The sequence below is a fragment of the Tachyglossus aculeatus genome, chromosome 1, assembly GCF_015852505.1.
Source record: "Tachyglossus aculeatus isolate mTacAcu1 chromosome 1, mTacAcu1.pri, whole genome shotgun sequence".
Taxonomy (NCBI): Eukaryota; Metazoa; Chordata; class Mammalia; order Monotremata; family Tachyglossidae; genus Tachyglossus; species Tachyglossus aculeatus.
Genome location: NC_052066.1, coordinates 40,158,539 through 40,164,488, shown reverse-complemented (window position 1 = coordinate 40,164,488; position 5,950 = coordinate 40,158,539).

The window sequence follows — 5,950 nt, the reverse complement described above, 5'->3', positions numbered from 1 at the left end:
GTTTTGTTTTGTTGTCTGTCTCCCCCTTCTAGACTGTGGTCCTGTTGTTGGGTACGGACTGTCATCATCATCATCAATCGTATTTATTGAGCGCTTACTGTGTGCAGAGCACTGTACTAAGCGCTTGGGAAGTACAAGTTGGCAACATATAGAGACAGTCCCTACCCAACAGTGGGCTCACAGTCTAAAAGTGGGCTCACAGTCTAAAACTGTCTCTATCTGTTGCTGAATTGTACTTTCCAAGCGCTTAGTACAGTGCTCTGCACACAGTAAGTGCTCAAACACGGACCTGGGAGTCATGTGGTCATGGGTTCTAATCCTGACGCCACCACTTGTCTGCTGTGTGACCTTGGGGAAGTCACTTCACTTCTCTGGGCCTCAGATACCTCCTCTGTAAAATGGGAATGGAGACTGTGAGCCCCATGTGGGAAAGGGACAGTGTCCAACCCGATTTACTTGTAACCATCCCAGCGCTTAGAACAGTGCCCGGCACATAGTAAGTTCTTAACAAATACCGTAATAATAACGATAACTATTATTATTAATAATAAATGATGATGATTATGGTATTTGGTAAGCGCTTACTATATGCCAAGATCTGTTCTAAGCACTGGGGTAGATACAAGGAATTCAGGTTGTCCCACGTGGGGCTCACAGTCTTAATCCCCATTTTACAGATGAGGGAATGATGATAATAATAATAATAATCATCATCATCATAATCATAATAATGGCATTTATTAAGTGAACAGTGCTTTGCACATAGTAAGCGCTTAATAAATGTCATTATTATAATTATTATTTAAGCGCTTAGTACAGTGCTCTGCACATAGTAAGCGCTCAATAAATACGATTGATGATTAAGTGCTTACTATGTGCAAAGCACTGTTCTAAGCGCTGGGAAGGTTCCAAGGTGATCAGGTTGTCCCACGGGGGGCTCACGGTCTTAATCCCCATTTTACAGATGAGGTAACTGAGGCACAGAGAAGTTATGTGACTTGCCCAAAGTCACACAGCTGACAATTGGCGGAGCCGGGAGTTGAACACATGACCTCTGACTCCAAAGCCCATGCTCTTTCCACTGAGCCACGCTGCTTCCCTAAACTGAGGCACAGAGAAGTTAAGTGGCTTGCCCAAGGTCACACAGCAGACAAGTGGCGGAGCCAGGATTAGAACCCATGTCCTCTGATAGTGACATTTTATGAGCCCTCTGTGCAGATCGTATTGAAAGCTGGCAAGAAAACTGCAGAGGTGGAAAGGGCAAGAAAAACTACATAACCCAGAGTGCAAAGGGGGCGATTTGCCTACACTTCCCTACGTTCATTGAGGTCTTCTGGGGGGATTTTGCTTCCCAGTCTGCCAATAGAGGCAGAGCTTGGAAGGCACATCTCCTCCAGGAGACTTTACCTGACTGAGCCCTCATTTCCTCTTTTCCGACTCCCTTCGGCATCACCCTTCCACTTGGATTTGCTCCCTTTTTCATCCCTCCCTCAATTCCACAGTGCTTATGTACATATCTGTAATTTATTCATTCATATTAACAGCTGTCTCCCCCCAGACTATAAGCTTGTTATAATAATAATAATAATGATGGCATTTATTAAGCGCTTACTATGTGCAAAGCACTGTTCTAAGCGCTGGGAAGGTTACAAGGTGATCAGGTAGTCCCACGGGGGGCTCGCAGTCTTAATCCCCATTTTACAGATGAGAGAACTGAGGCACAGAGAAGTGAAGTGACTTGCCCAAAGTCACACAGCTGACAATTGGCGGAGCTGGGATTTGAACCCATGACCTCTCATCATCATCATCATCATCATCAATCGTATTTATTGAGCGCTTACTATGTGCAGAGCACTGTACTAAGCGCTTGGGAAGTGCAAATTGGCAACATATAGAGACAGTCCCTACCCAACAGTGGGCTCACAGTCTAAAAGGGGGAGACAGAGAACAAAACCAAACATACTAACAAAATAAAATAAATAGAATAGATATGTACAGGTATAATAAATACATAAATAAATAGGGTAATAAATATGTACAAACATATATACATATATACAGGTATATATGTATCCAAAGCCCGGCTTCTCTTGTTGTAAGCAGGGAATGTGTCTACCAGCTCTGTTATATTGTACTCTCCTAAGTTCTTAGTACAGTGCTCTGCACACAGTAAGCGCTCAGTAAATATGATTAATTGATTAAAGAGCTCCACCCCTCTCTGGTCAGAGCTGAGTTTTCCTCAGGGATAACTCTGGGAAAAGCCTCAGTAGACTTTGTTGTTTTGAGCCTGGCTGGCAGCAGTTTCTCTGCTCCTGTCTTAGTTCCAGCCCGGGATCATTTGTATAAATGCTCTTATGCAAATTAATAAACATACTAACTGGAACATCAATAAAAGCCCTCCTCAGGTGAAGCCTGTTTCTCTAAAGGACCATTCCATTTCTGTTTAATAACATAGAAAAATTTCATTTTGTCGGCAATTTTTCTGCTCCTCCTAAAAGTACATGACCATGCAGCCCTTTTTTTGCCCTTCCCCTTTTTTGATAACCAATGCTAATGATTTTCAGTTCATTTGCAGACAATGGATGTGATTATTCTCAGCTCACCTGCAGAGAAATAGAAATGTTTTTTATCTATGTGGACTGTAAGCTCCTCATATTGTATTTGCCCAAGCACTTACTATAGTCCTCTGCACACAGTCAGTGCCCAATAAATGCCATTGACTTATTGATTGATTCTTATTATTTTTAGACTTGAAAGAATGAACTTTGGAGTGATGTTGGGCTAGTTGACTGTATAACACCAAACAAGGACTAAAAACAACAAAAACAAGATGATTCCTTAGAGTAATCCAGGGGAAACAGCCTAGGGAATAGAACACGGGTCCAGGAATCAGGAGATCTGGATTCTAACCTTGGCACTGCCACTTGCTTGGTGCGTCACATGTGTGGTGTAATTTAAGTCACTTCCCTGCCCGTTAACTGAGAGCCCCTTGTGGGACAGATCTGCTTACACTGCTTACCCCTGCGCTTAATGCAGTGCTTGGCATGTCATCATCAATCGTATTTATTGAGCGCTTACTGTGTGCAGAGCACTGTACTAAGCGCTTGGGAAGTACAAGTTGGCAACATATAGAGACAGTCCCTACCCAACAGTGGGCTCACAGTCTAGAAGGGGGAGACAGAGAACAAAACCAAACATACTAACAAAATAAAATAAATAGAATAGATATGTACAAGTGAAATAAATAAATAGAGTAACAAATATGTACAAACATATATACATATATACAGGTGCTGTGGGGAAGGGAAGGAGGTAAGATGGGGGGGATGGAGAGGGGGGCGAGGGGGAGAGGAAGGAAGGGGCTCAGTCTGGGAAGGCCTCTTATAATAAGTGCTGAACAAATACCACTTAACAAATACCGCACTTATTCCTAAAGATGGGGTCAGAAATACCAGGCCAGATCCCATTCCTAACTTTGCAAAAGTTTTGGCCACCGAGCTGATCTAGGATCTCAGAGTAATAGCCAGCGGCAATGTTTAATCAGTATCGCAGTTGGAACTATCAATGGAAAAATGCTGAGGCTGTGTTTTTGCCACTGAATTAATCATATTTATGGAGTGCTTCTTGCAGAGCACTGTAAGCGCTTAGTACAGTGCTCTGCACACAGTAAGCGCTAAATAAATATGATTGAATGAATGAATGAATGTAATAAGTGCTAAGGAGAGAACAGTGTAAGGGTTGTAGACACGTTCCCTGCCCACAACGAGCATACAGCCTAGAGGGGAGTTTCTAGTCCAGAGGTTATCACAGAAGGATGCAGAGGAATCTACTATGTGCTTGGCGCTATGTATAGTTTCACTAGAGGAAGCGAGTGGATAAGACCTTAGACTGAAATCAACCAAAATTAGTTCACACTAGGCTCCTTTACAGCAAGCATAATGTAAAGATTGAGAAAAAGACTTCACCACAACCTCGTAATTTGGTTAACACTGGCAAAGACCTTGTGGCAGTTGATTATTTTTTCTTTGAAACACGCTTTAAAGACATTTCCTGCAAGTCAGTGATTAGATGGTATTTAATTAGCAGCATCAGCATTCGCAGAATGAAATGAGCTTTCTTTCAAAGCATCAGTCTGTGTCACATTCTGCTTCTTGGTGAGAAACCGGTACTTAGGATTTCCCGTGGAAAGGACATTTTGGATCCTACATCCAGCAGCAGCCGTGGGAGACAGCTTAGAGCAGAACAGCTTCTTCCTCACTCCATGTGGGATTCAAAGGGGCACAGCCAGAAAACTCTGCCCAGGGCAAAGGATACCCCGTGCCAAACTGCTGCCGCTGACAGGTAGCCCTGTCTCTGACTGGAATTAAACGCCCTCCTTTCCCCAGTCTGATATTTTTCCACGGCTCTTCCCACATTCAAGCTCTCTTTAAGGCCCTATTGCTTTCAACGGCCTTCTGCCAATTAATTTCCAGTGCCCCGAGCCATCAGCCAGCTCTAGCACTTACAGAATTATTTTCACCCATTTTAGCACTCATGCCTCTTTGTCTACTTGTCTACTTGGGCGTACATTCAATTTATTTATTTTCATTACTCCTGTGATCCCCCTCTCAGAGTCATTCATTCATTCATTCATTCATTCAATCGTATTTATTGAGGGCTTACTGTGTGCAGGGCACTGTACTAAGCGCTTGGGAAGTACAAGTTGGCAAAATATAGAGACGGTCCCTACCCAACAACAGGCTCACAGTCTAGAAGGGGGAGACAGATAACAAAACAAAACATGTAGACAGGTGTCAAAGTCATCAGAACAAATAGAATTAAAGCTATATGCACATCATTAACAAAATAAATAGAACAGTAAATATGTACAAGTAAAATAAATAAAGTAATACGTCTGTACAAATATATATACAAGTGCTATGGGGAGAGGACGGGGGTATGGAGAGGAGGAGAGGAAAAAGGCGGCTCAGTCTGGGAAGGCCTCTTGGAGGAGGTGAGCTCTCAGTAGGGCTTTGAAGGGAGGAAGAGTTTCCACCTGGAGAGTTTCCAGTACTCAACCAGTCTCAGCTACAGGAGGGAGAGTCAAGCAGAGGCCTACCCATTCCATTCCTAGGTTGGCCAGTGGCTAGCGAGTGGAAGGCAATCTGCTACAAGTCAAAACTCACCCATGCTGAGCAGCAGCAGCATGGGAGAGAGTCGAGGGTGGAGACTCAAGTTTACAACGGAGAAGGAGGCAATGGTAAACCACTTCTGTATTTTTACCAAGAAAACTCTATGGATACACTACCAGAAGATTGCAGATGGAGAGATGTGTCTGTGATTCTGCTGTAGGCCAGAAATGACGACTCGACAGCATAAGACAAGGCTCCTGGAAAAACAGTTTTATGTTGGCCTCCTACATTGGAGTGTAAGCTCCATATGGGCAGAGAACATATCGCTCCGGTATTCTGGACCTCCCAAGTGCTTGGAACAGCACCAAGTGGCTGTTCAGCCAACAGTCAGTCGATCAATCATATTTACTGAGCCCTTACTGTGTGCAGAGCACTGTACTAAGACTGTGAGCTCATTGTGGGCAGAGATTATCACAGTTTACTCTTGTGTTGTTCTTTCCCAAGTGCTTAGTACAGAGTGCTCTGCACACAGTAAGTGCATAATAAATGTGATTGCTTAATAAATACAACAGTATAACAGACACATTCCCTGCCCAAAACGAGATAATACTACCGCAAAAGGGGACAATTTGGGGGGCTTCCAGCTTTCATCCTGCTGTCAGAAATAATAACAATTATTATATTATAATTATATCACATATAACAATTATATTTATTAATTATTACTTAATTATAATCATTATATAATGATATATAAACATATAATTATCAATTATAATATAAATACAACATAACACATACATATAATATAATATAAATAATTATTAATCGATTACAAT